The 13,175-nt window shown below is 44.2% G+C and overlaps 1 non-coding gene across 1 annotated transcript; it reads left to right on the top strand.

Moving 5' to 3' along the window:
* The first annotated feature begins 2,224 nt into the window (after positions 1-2,224).
* On the top strand, positions 2,225-2,298 carry TRNAN-GUU (transfer RNA asparagine (anticodon GUU)). The gene has a single exon. It is a non-coding gene; the product is annotated as a tRNA-Asn (tRNA).
* The last annotated feature ends 10,877 nt before the right edge of the window (positions 2,299-13,175 follow it).

Here is a 13,175-nt window from a genome sequence, read left to right as displayed (position 1 = left end):
TGGAGTGACGGGGTGGTCGCCGGTGCGAAGTTCATTGGCGGCATAGTCCTCGGTAGTGGCCGCAATAGGTGGATGGGCGCGTGGCCGCGGCGAGTGGCACAGTTCTAAGCACGAGGCACGGTGGAGGTGGTAAACCGTCTAGGAACCGTCGCGCCATGCGCCGTGGCACGGCACTGCCGCGCCAAGATAGGTGGCGCGGCAGGCCCTGCCACGTCAACGGTCGCGATTCCAGTCGTCGCCACGTCAGCCAGCTGCCGCGCCACCATGCATGGCACAGCACAGGCATTTGGCCGTGCCAGGACAATAGGCGCGGCCAAAAGTATTAGTTTAAAAAAAATCCGACCGTGTTAGATTTAAAATTAGTTTCAAAAAAGTGTTAAAATTAAAAAAAAAGTACGCCCTTTAAATTTGAAATCTCATTAATGTCACAGGCAAGCAGCCCAATGCGTTGGCCGTGTGATTCGCTCCAAAGCTGATTATGGGATGATGATATTTGCTGACAAGAGGTACTTGATTACTGCCTTGACGCACTGAGTTCTAGCATAGCTGAGCATCAAGAACCCCGCATGTATAGTTGTATGCTAACGAACCAGCTCCAATCTTGTGCCGTCTTATTACTCCAATATACGTATCTGGAAACAAGCTGCTTTAGTTTAAACCTCTATTACAATATCAGCAAAGGTGACATGCTTATGAAGTATTAAAATTATGCATGAACGTTGCATGATGCGCACCTAAATCTGAGCACTGATATGGCTCTCCATATAGCTCGTGAGGTATGATTTACAAATTTGTTTCCTTGACTGGTTCCTTGAAGCTTTTGTTGCTTTCGGCTATTGTGATTTGCAAAGCAATTTGCTGCCAATTTTATTATCATCCAGAAGCTATATATAGTACCAGGTTCGGTGTTCACAGCTTACAAGGTTCCTTCCCCCCTACGTATAAGAATACTAAAACAGCTTGAATAGCACTGTATATTTAACTTTGTATCATAGTGTTAGCATTTTCGTCTCTCTTTATCACTAGCATCGACCAAACCTGCTCTGTTGCTTGTCATAGTGATGCCCTAACATTTGCTCTGCAACAGTTTCTCCGGAGGATGGCACAGCCATATGACAAGACGGGAAGCGGTGGCAAGAAGACGCTGTTGACTGAGGAGGATCTGCAGAATATGGCGCAGGACGGCATGGAGATGTAAAATCAGGGATGAGATGAGAGTCTTTAAGAGGATTTTGTTGGGTACTGTTGTACAAAAAATTTTGTAATCATGTTATGGTGGTAGATAAACTTGTTTGAAGCATCGGTTCAAACCACATGACGCATGCCAATTAATGTTACTCGTGTTTACACTTATTTGATCATCCAAACATAACCGGGAGAAATCATAGATCATGTTTCCAAACAAAGAAAAATTCAACACTTAGTCCACTGCATCAATGGGCAGGTGCTGCCTCATTACATGGCTGGGATTCATCTCTTGGTTTTTTTTTTTTGTTGGGTTTTAGCCTACCCTAACTTGCTTGGGACTGAAAGGCTATATTGTTATTGTTGTTGTGTCGGTTAACTTTGTTGTACAAGAACCCTTTGCGACTCATTTATCTGGTAGTGCATGAATATCATGACCGAAGTTTCCATGTGCTTCACTCCTGTTAGTAAAAGTCTGGAGACTGAGACGTAGGTGAATTCATATGAATATAAACTACTCCAGACTTTTTTTATGAACAGGTAGTTTTTTTATTATCAAAATGTGACCAATCGTAGGAGAAACTAAGCAGTTTTTCATTGTCTTTCACCCAAACAGTTGAAGTAGACTCACCTCCTGGATCCATAGAAGCAACTAGGGACGGCTCCGGCTCTGGGTACTAGGGAGGAGCCACCGGAGTCCCAAATCCGTGGCTTCTTCGGCTCCTTCCCTGTGCGTATTGATTTCTGTGGGAGACGGAGCCATCCAGCTCCTTGCTACAGGGCTGCACAGTGCAGCAATGCAGGAAGCCGGAGCCGCCGGAGTCGGTGCCAAACACTGCCTAAAATATCATTGAGAAACTCAGAAACGCAGCTGGAAGCGTCTTTGATAGTTCCTGTTCTGATCGCCGCATTCTACCACGAATGCTATCCATCTCCGTTCGTATTCTGGCGGCACCGGACATGACATCATGTCAGCACGTTGTTCTGATGTGTAATCAACACATGATAGATAAGTACAAAGTCAATATATATATCAAAAGCTGGAATAGCTCAGTTGGTTAGAGCGTGTGGCTGTTAACCACAAGGTCGGAGGTTCAAGCCCTCCTTCTAGCGATTTTTTTTACTTTTCTCTATTTTATTTTTTTAAAAAAATGTCTCTTGTACCTGTTTTGTTCTGCATTATCTACCATCATTTTTTATAATATTTTTAATTTAAATGTCTTGTTCAGATATTTTTTTTGGATTTTAAATGTTTCATGCACAAGTTTGGACTTATCTTATTTTTTGGCTTTATTTATTTTTAAAAAAATTAAATGCCACCTCTACGTTTTGCATTCTCTACCATCACTTTTTGGGTGTGATTCTTAGCAATGTTTTGGATTTAATTGTCTCGCACACATGTTTTGGAACTTTTTTGTGTCATCTCTTTTGTCTCATCCACGTGCTATTTTTGGATTTTAAATGTCTCGTGCACATATTTGGACTCTCCTCATTTTTGCTCCTTTTTTACTTTTTATTTTAAATGTCTCATGTATATGTTTTGTTTTGTATTTTCTAAATCATTTTTTGTGATTTTTTAGCAATATTTTAGATTTAAATGTCTCTTGTACATGTTTTTGTTTTGTATTTTGTACATTTTTTGTGATTTCTTGCCAATATTTTGGATTTTAAATGTCTCGTGCACATGTTTTGGACTCTTTCCCCTCTTTTATGTGTCATCTCTTTTTGGATACTAAATGTTTGGTGCACATGTTTGGACTCTTTGCCCTCTTTTCATATTTTAAAGTAGTCCCAATATTTTTGGATTTTTTTTGCTCCTGTCTTCATATTTTAAATGTCTTGTGTACATGTTTTGTTTTGGATCCTTTGCCCTCATTTTTTGTGTGATTTCTTAGTACAGTTTTGGATTTTAAATGTCTCGTCTACATGTATTAGACTCTTTTCCCTTTTTGTGTCATCTCTCAGCGGTACACCTGATAAGTATAATATGGCAATATAGTTTTTCCCCCAAATAAACTTGTGTTTAACCGCATTTCCATTTACACATAAATAAGTGACACATTTGTATATTGGCATAGTCTTCAAAATACGACTTTGACAATAATATATAAATAGCGTATTTTTATAAAAAAACATAACACATATTATCATTATATTAAAAGCGAGAAAACCTCCACAAGCCACACTTCAACACACATTGAACACAGGACACACACACCCATACGCATAGGCACACAGAAAAAACAAGATTGCAATTGCAACAAGAAACACGAGGCCCAAGACCAGCGAGACCTAAATCGTTTTAGGCGTCATGGCCAATAGGAATGAAATACCTCACCCCCCCTTCCAGGCTTCATGACTTCAACTCGTCCCTAGTAGAGACTAATAACATGGCCAAATTTGATGAAGCGCTATTAAAACACCCAACACCAATTTTGATGTTACAAGAGTCCAAGTACACGCCAAGTTAATCCACCTAAACCGAGTGACATCCTCTTGAACAACTCAACTTGAGCACTCTGTCTTCCTCAAGTATTTGAGATTTGTATCCCTTTTATAGTATGGCGTATTCTATACTCAATATCAAAATATAAAACTAATAAAGCCTCTATTGAGCTCAGCGCCACTTCTTCATTAAAATTGAGGGGTCACAAGCTTAATTCAATCCCCAAAGGGATAATAGCTACTGAAAGGATCAAGATGCCCAAGAGGGGGGTGAATTGGGCTAATTCTAAATTTCTTGCAATAATTAAACCCTACACTTAGCCCATTTCACCCACTTGTGCCTAAAAGTGCTCGCTATGATCTGCCGTACAAAAGTTTTGCACCCTAGGTTCCAATCCTACTCTTGCATGGCAATTCTAAGAATGTAAAGACATGAATTGAATTGCTCAAATGTAAATGCTCAAAGTAAAGAGAGGGAGAGGAAAGCGGCGAGGTTTTTCTGAGGTATCGGAGAGTCGCCACTCCCCACTAGTCCTCGTTGGACCAACCGCGCAAGGGTGTAGCTCCCCCTTGATCCGCGCAAGGATCAAGTGCTCTTTATGGGCTGATTCTTCGATGCTCCATCACGGTGAATCACCCACAACCGCTCACACCATGACTTGGGACATCCACAAGCTCCATTGGATAATCACCAAGTTTCCAATCACCACCGAGCCGTCTAGGTGATGGCGACACCGAGAGTAACAAGCACAAACTCTCACTTGACCAAGACAAGTCTATTGAGAAGGGTGAATGCACACTTGCTACTCCCTATGCACTAATGAGGCCCTTAATCTTAGATTCTCAAATTTCAATCACCCCGCTAGGCTCTTGCTCTCCCTTGCACTCCACAGGTGTTTCTCACCTGAACAAATAGACAAGAGTGCTAAGTTGGATGAGTAGGAGAAGTATTTATACTCCCCACTTCAAAACATACCCGTTGGGGTCCAACTCAGCACATTTCAGGGTGACCGGACACACCAATCAATGTGATCGGACGCGTTCGGTCAGTACACTGTGGCTGCAACTCTGCCAGCTAAAATAGTGGACCGTTAGAGTGACCAGACTCACTATAGGGTCAGGTCCACCCTGACCTAATGTGTTAGGTCTCCGAAAACCTTCTCTAGATGCATTATGTTGTTGACTGGACTCCAGGTACAAGTGCGTCCGGTCTAGTTCCTACGCCGCGTCTGGTCAAGCCAAAAAAGAAGCCCCGCTGCTACAGATCTCGACACCTGCGCGTCCAGTCACTGCCTTGCACCAGCGTCCGGTCTAGTGAAAGCCTTGGCTGCGCGCCCTGTGACCTGACCGAACTCGGCATCCAGAGTCTGGTCCCTGTACTTCCATCATTCGGTCAGTGAATTTACCCTCCATTCACTTCCAAGTCGAAAATCTTTGTGAACAAAGTTTGCTCCAATGGATCTTTGGGCTGTCCCTGAGCTATCTAGTGCTAAGTTTGACAAGTGTGCACCACACCTAACGTATTACACTCACCTAGGTCAAGCTACTAGTTCATACCCCCCTTAATAGTACGGCCAAAGGAAAAACAAAGTCCTAAACTACTCTAAGTGTCTCTCCAACGCCTATCGATATTTAGAACTAGTCCATCCTTAACCTTATCGTCCATCCTTTGAAAACCAAAATGATTTCCATATAGGGGCATGAAAACCATAATTGTCCAAACAATCACCATTACCATGACCTAACTTAGATCCTCTGCAAAACACATGTTAGTCACAGTAATTTTATGTCGTCATTAATCACCGAAACCCAACTAGGGGCCTAGATGCTTTCAATCTCCCCCTTTTTAGTGATTGATGACAACACAACCTCGAGTATGTGTATAAGAGATGGGTGAGGTTTTCAACATGCTTAGTTCATATAAGCAATTGACAGTAAGAACAAAAGGGTTAGGCATGTTTATATGACCCAAGCCAACACAATGTACTCACAAGATATGAAATAAGCACGAGTACACAAACTAAAGCTCATTTGTATCAGAGTAAAACACGGAAGCAAAGCAAATGAGCATAACCAAGTGACATGACATATATATATCAAAGTAGAGAGCACACATGTCACATAAGTCTCACAATCACACATATATCACAATGCATGAAAGTAAACATGAGTGCATGAAGTATCACACACAAAAAGAACGAGTCCATCTTACATGCTCCCCCTAAATATAACATACTCGCTCTCTCTCCCCCTTTGGCATCAAGCACCAAAACCTAAGGGTTAGATGGCAAGGTAGGAGCAGACGAGTCAGGTACTGAGGTATGGTGAGAGATCTAAAACTGAGTAGCATCATCATTTGACTCTAGACTCAGAACTATCGGATCGGCTGGAGCAATCGGTGGCTGACCCTCTGACTCCAAAGCAGGAAGTGAAGCGGTCTGAGTTTGCTCTGCGGTCTCAGTAACTGGGTCAGCTAGCTGAGAAGTAGAAGATGAAGCTATAGCCTGACCCTGTGGCTCTAAAGCTATCTTTGTAGGAAGTGGAGCCACAACTGTCTTTGTCTCTGTCGCTGAAGCCTCAAGTGTAGGAGTGACTATTTGAGGCGACTCTGATGAAGCAACAGAAGATGAGAGAGTCTCGGTAGTCCCTATGACCAGAGCTGCTGCTGTAGTAATAGGCACCTAAAGCTCTAGAGGTGTGGGGAGACCTGTGATCTCGCTAAAAGTGGCAGCCAAGCTCCTAGAGACCAGTGTATCTGTCACCAACAATGACTTGGACTGAGTAAGGGTGAATCTGGTGACAATTGGAGTGAAACCCTGAGTCTGTGTCCCTGGTGTAGCAAACCACTACGAAACCTGCTCGGTAGGTGAGGCAAATGTGTAGCTGTGTGTCCCTAACTCTGAAGCCCACTAGGTTGTATAGCTGGAGTCACTAGGGTACTAGTAACAGTCGAACCAAGCTACAATGTGGGCCAATAAGGAGCAATCCCTGTAGCTATAGGGACATGCTGCATGAAACCAAGAAGCTGCTGCTTAGTCTCTAGCTATTGCTGCTGAATGGCATGCTACTGCTGCTGGAACTGGTCCTGTCAGGTCTGCATTTGAGCGAGAGCTACAATTGTGGCCTATGCCTAACGTGTCTGCTCCTGCTACATCCTGTCAAGTATCGCTATCAGAGCAGGGTCTATCTACGGTGGTTGAGGTGGAGCTGAGCTAGAACCACTAGCCTCTCTGTCGTGAGCCCATGGGGGCATCCATGGAATAGGCCGGTAGTCCTCGTCGGAGCTGTCAGATAGGTCGTCCTCATCCTCATCGTCCTGCTGTGCCTCCAAGTCTACAAGCTTTGACTCTACAAGGGCCCTAATGGCCTCGTCCTGCTCATCCTCTGTCTCTGGCACCTCTGGCCTCTAGAGATGTCTCTGCCTTGGTGTCCTACTCCTAGGACTAGAACCCACCAGCTGGCGCATGTCATACTAGGGGAACTCAATAGTAGTACCAGTTAACTCAACCACTACCTCAGGAGGTATATGTGAACATGCCTGTAGTATGAGAAAGTAGATTCAATGGGCATACGACAGCTGACGGTGGCCCTTGAAGCCCTCTACAATAGTGTCCTCCATCTCTGAAAGTATCATGTCCCAAATATCAAATGGTGTCTGAGAGATCAAGTGGTGGACTAACCAAAGCTAAATATGAGTCAAACCCTCACGCTAGCCACCCCTCAAGAGCAAGGTCCTCCTCATAACTGAGTCTAGGAGGCGAGCTGTAGGTGTAAGGGCACCTGGAGTGCGCCTCGAACCCTCTCCGAATGGCTCACAAAAGCAGGCTCTGACTAAGTCTGTGGGTGGCACTTCTCCGCCATGAGGACGTCTTGGTGGCTGAGTCTGTCCATAACAGATCTGGTGAATCCTAGTGGCTAACTCTAGAATCCTCAGTATCTCTCTGATCCTATTGCTGTACAACCTGCAGTCACATCCTCTAAAAGCAAAGTGAATGTACCTATAACCGAGGTCGATCCATAAGGAGGCATAGAACTCTCTGACCCAACTAGCAACATACCTGTCGGTCTACCCCAAGAGGTCTGCCAAGCTAGGCAGGAAAGTGAGGTGGGGATGAACCTGCTCTCCTCCAGCTACCACTATAGCCTCCAAAGGGCACACTCTCTAAGATTTGAAAGCTACACCATTGTTCAGATATTCATTATAGAAATCCTCCTACAGCACTGTATAGAAACCCTCTGAAGCCCTCTCATCCCACTGAGGTGGGAACCACTGCTCAACCTCCACAAAGTGAAGCTGCTGCACCTACCGAGCTATGGCTACCCTCAAGTCCAAGTGCTCTACTGGTGGCGAGCCTCGTGGTCTAGGAGGTGGCCGAGAACCATGCCTCTGCCTCTCTGACCTAGGTGTCACCTGAGCACGAGCACGACCTGAGCGTCATAGTGGCTACTCCTGCTGCTGCGCTGCCTCCTCCTACTCTGTCTATGGCTGCTTGGTCTCTCCCTGGGTGGTATCCTCAATAGGATCAGTATGAGAGACATGTGAACCACCAAGCATGATAGTCCCACGTGGACTACCACTCGCTGTCTAATACCTATCCACTGCACTCCTCTAAGCTACTGTCAGGTGATCTCTAATACGAATACCACTACCTCTATCACCTCTCTTAGCATGCTCAGCAGCTGCTACTGCCGCTGCTCTCTTTGCCTCTATGTCACCACGCTTGCGCTTCTTCTTTGTCATCACCTTCTTGGGCCCCTTATCCTTTTCCTTTGCTGTCAGATGAGGTGGACGCCTCTCATCATCGTCGGGACCACCCCTAATGTTCTTGCACTGAGCCAAACTGCCATAGAGAGATAAACTGCCATAGAGAGAAAAGACTGACAAAACACCGCTCCCCTGTAACTGACAATCACTGACAAGATCAACTATAAGAACCACTACCACTGACTATGCCATCGCTACCCACTGACACTTGTGAGGCTTGGCCTCAATCCATACTCGTGGGCTTGGCCCTGAGTTTATCTTCCACTGACAACTGACAAGCACTGACTTGCTGCCCCAAACTCACTGCACAAGTTAGAATAGGAAGTATACATAAGTAACATTATATTCTAGAGGAGCAATGGTCCTTAGAACAAGCAAGCAATTAGTTAAGAAAAGAGGAGATGGCTTGCTACCTTAAATCATAGCCGGTACCTATGAAAAGGTGAGAACCGAGCATGTTGGGGCACCACACAATCACGGCAAGGGATCTGCAAGCGAAAGTAGCAGAGGAAAGAATCAAGAACATGTGCTAGACTGGTAGAAGCATTCTATAGACCACTTAGGGGCAGGCAGAGTGCTCACCCTAGAGGAATCGGCAGCGGACCAAGGAAACACCGAACACGGAGCTCTGGATGCCGAGAACATGAGCACTGAGTTACCGTGGTCAAGTAAGGAGATGGTGTGACCAGCGGTGGTAGTGGATCCCGATGGCGGTGGTGACTGCCCTCGTCGCGGTGAGCAAGGACGTGGCAGAACGCGGGCATGAGGGTGGCGCGAGCGCAGGGTGAATAGGCGGCCATGGTGGCGGTGCTACGCGTGGGCGCACGAATGAGGCAGCCAGAGCCAGTGATGATGCGCGGTGGCCGGAGTGGCAAGAGCGGTGGCTAGGGTTGCGCGAGCAGTATGGGCGGCGGCGTGTGCGTGAGAGAGAGTGTGGTGGTTCTGATTTTGGGAAGGGAGATAGAGCGGCCCCACTTGATAGTAAGAGAGTGAGCCAGGAGGTTGCCGAAAAGGGAAGTGCTGGCCCCATGTGTCAGCCAGATTTTGAAAACAAACGTGCTTCCACTGTTGTGACCGGACGCACACGTGGAGACGACCTGACGCTGCATTCTCAGAGTCAGGTCACATATAGAGAGCACCAGAAAGGCTCTCGACACAACCTGACGCATCCGTTTTATGATGATCGGACGCGGCCTGGAGTCCGGTCTTCTTCTCTGAAACACCACGTAATGATCGGACACCGCGTAGACTTAACACTAGACGCGGCGTGGTCACTGTTCATGCATCATGTCCATAGAGCACTGATCGGACACTGCAGATGGAGAGTCTGGTCCTGAGTCCGGTGTTGCGTCTGGTCCTCTCCTAGCTACAGATCCTCCTTCCTTCATGACACTTTCTCCCAATCAAGTTCCAATTCATATACAAATAACCACCAATTGGAACTGATATGAGAGACCTCTCTCAAACCCTCAAAATTTTCAAAATATTTTGCCTTAGGCTATGTATATTTTTATGAAAATAAGCGATAAAAGGGGTGAGGAGCACCATGTGGCCACACAATAGGGATTTCAACCATTAGGAGTTTCAAATGCTCTTTCTATTTGTGGACGAACACAGCGGGTGCTCAAAACTTAACCGAAAAGAAATGACAAAGCAACACACATGCATATGCAATGCAATACAAGAAAGGTAAATCTAGTTGCTTGTCAAGTTTGATCCAAGGTTAACCTTTTTCACACGCTTTTTAGCGGTTATCTTAACCATGTTAGACAAGCCCTAAGTGTATTACTGAAAATTAAACATGTTTTATATTACAATGCAATACAAGGGACAACATAAGCTTATTGAAAGGATCAAGATGCCCAAGAGGGGGGTGAATTGGGCTATTTCTAAATTTCTTGCAATAATTAAACCCTACACTTAGCCCATTTCACTCCCTTATGCCTAAAAGTGTTCGCTATGATTTACCGCACAAAAGTTTTGCACCCTAGGTTCCAATCCTACTCTAGCATGGCAATTCTAAGAATGTAAAGACATAAATTGAATTGCTCAAATGTAAATACTCAAAGTAAAGAGAGGGAGAGGAACATGGTGATGTTTTTTCAAGATATCAGGGAGTCGCCACACTCCACTAGTCCTCGTTGGAGCACCCGCGCAAGGGTGTAGCTCCCCCTTGATCCACGCAAGGATCAAGTGCTCTCTATGGGCTAATTCTTCGACACTCCATTATGGTAAATCACCCACAACCGCTCACACCATGACTTGGGTCATCCACAAGTTCCGCCGGATGATCACCAAGCGTCCAATCACCACCAAGCCATCTAGGTGATGGCGATCACCAAGAGTAACAAGCACAAACTCTCACTTGACCAAGACAAGTCTAATGAAAAAGGTGGATGCACACTTGCTACTCCCTAAGCACTAATGAGGTCCTTAATCTTGGATTCTCATATCTTAATCACTCCACTAGGCCCTTGCTCTCCCTTGCACTCCAAAGGTGTTTCTCAACTGAACAAATAGGCAAGAGTGCTAAGTTGGACGAGTAGGAGAAGTATTTATACTCCCCACTTCAAAACATACCCGTTGGGGTCCAACTCAGCACATTTCAAGGTGACCGGACACGTTCGGTCAGTACACTATGGCTGCAACTCTGCCAACTCAAATAGTCGACCGTTAGAGTGACCGGACTCACTGCGGAGTCTAGTCCACCCTGACCTGACGAGTTAGATCCCCAAAAACCTTCTCTGGATTCATTCTGTTATTGATCGGACTCTAGGTACGCGAGCGTTCGGTCAAGTTCCTACGCTGCGTCCGGTCAAGACAAGACCGAAGCCCCGCTGCTACAAATCTCGGCACCTGCGTGTCCGGTCTCTGCCTTGCCCCAGCGTCCGGTCTGGTGAAAGCCTTGCCTGCGCATCCTGTGAACTGACTGGACTCAGCATCCAGAGTCCAGTCCCTGCACTTCTAGCGTTCGGTAAGTGAATTTACCCTCCATTCACTTCAAGCCGAAAAGCTTTGTGAATAAAGTTTGCTCCAATCGATCTTTGAGTTGTCCCTGAGCTACCTAGTGCTAAGTTTGACAAGTGTGCACCACACCTAACGCATTACACTCACCTAGGTCAAGCTACTAGTTCATACCCCCTTAATAGTACGGCCAAAGGAAAAATAAAGTTCTAAACTACTCTAAGTGCCTCTCCAACGCCTATCGACACTTAGAACTAGTCCGTCCTTAACCTTATCGTCAATCCTTTGAAAACCAAAACGATTTCCATCGATAGGGGCATGAAAACCATAATTACCCAAACAATCGTCATTACCATGACCTAACTTAGATGTCTCAGCAAAACACACGTTAGTCACGGTAATCTTGTGTCGCCATTAATCACCGAAACCTAACTAGGGGCCTAGATGCTTTCAGCTACATTTGAATCTCATCAAATTGATTAGTTCATAAATTGCTTTGTCATTAATACACTAAAACCGGCATAGGTGGGCCAAATGCACTTACAATCTCTCTTATTTTTGTGATTGATGACAACTCAATTTAAAATTACATAAGATAAATATAATTAAAGCTTTTGAACCCCAACATATAGAGGAATCTCCCCTTTAATATATGCATTTGAATTGAATTAAAAAAAACTTGACCAAGTCATTATATTTCCATACATTAAGGTGAAAAACTTTCCTATATTTTGAAATTTGTGGGGTGTCTAAACAGGCGTCTGACAACAAGTATATAAGAGTGATGCATATGACATTGCTTGCACAACAAATAAAAGAATGTGGCTTCCTTTGCACCGATTTATACGATTATACAGACGTCCACGAGTTCATGCTCTTAACGGTATGCGATTGGGCATTGTTGGATAGGCAGGAGCGTTTGTGGCTTCTTCGTGGCTTAGTGGCTGTCAATCACATTTAGAGCTAGGTGGTGTTGGTCTTCTTTGTGAGTTGTTGCGGCACGAGGTTCGTTGTTGTTTTTCTATAGTTTATTTTCAGTTGTCTGGCTATGGTCTATATCGATATAAACACACATCAGGCATTGTTCGTTCAAAAAAATGTTTTGGACCCTTTCTTCCTATGCTTTATTTTTTGTTTCTCAATTTAAGAACACCTGCATATTTTTTCTGTCTTCTTTTCATGATTTTCTTCCTCTCTTTCTTTGTATCTTAAGTCCCTTTCTCACCCTCATCTTCACCTTCACCTTCACCTCCTCCCTCTTTTACCGTTTTTGTAATTTGTATACCTGTACTCTTTCTATTTTAATTTAATCTCAGTAGGAGCTTCTTGCTCCTCCTGTTTTCTCAAAAAAAAAAAAAAAGATATGGCTAATGTTTTTTTTTTCTACATATAAACACCATGTTTCTTTTGCTTCTTCCTTATAAGTACCTAAAAGGTAGGTATAATATAAGTGACAGATTATAGTTTTAATTTCTATATAAAGTTGTGTTTAGCCGGACTTTCATTTATAGACACTGATGTTCTGCAATCAAATCTCCAAAATGACTTCGACTAGTATTCTTAATTATGTAAAGCAATATTTCTGAAACATAACTAGGTATACTTTTACTAAACCCCATTTGGAGACAAAATCTACTTGTATCACTTTGAAATTTCTAAACTAATAAACATACAAAAGGTAATTTTTAACCAAAGTTTCAAATGGTTTACTATGATAACCCAAAACAAAAACTTATTTGCAACTAGGAGTAGCTTTTGCTCTTTTAGACAATTTATCTCCCAAAATATATTCATTTGTAACTCGGGTCACTAAAAA

Source organism: Miscanthus floridulus, chromosome 17 (genome assembly GCF_019320115.1).
Source record: "Miscanthus floridulus cultivar M001 chromosome 17, ASM1932011v1, whole genome shotgun sequence".
NCBI classification, from domain to species: Eukaryota; Viridiplantae; Streptophyta; class Magnoliopsida; order Poales; family Poaceae; genus Miscanthus; species Miscanthus floridulus.
The sequence above is the reverse complement of the archived record's forward strand: the minus strand, read 5'-3'. Positions and strand labels throughout refer to the sequence as shown.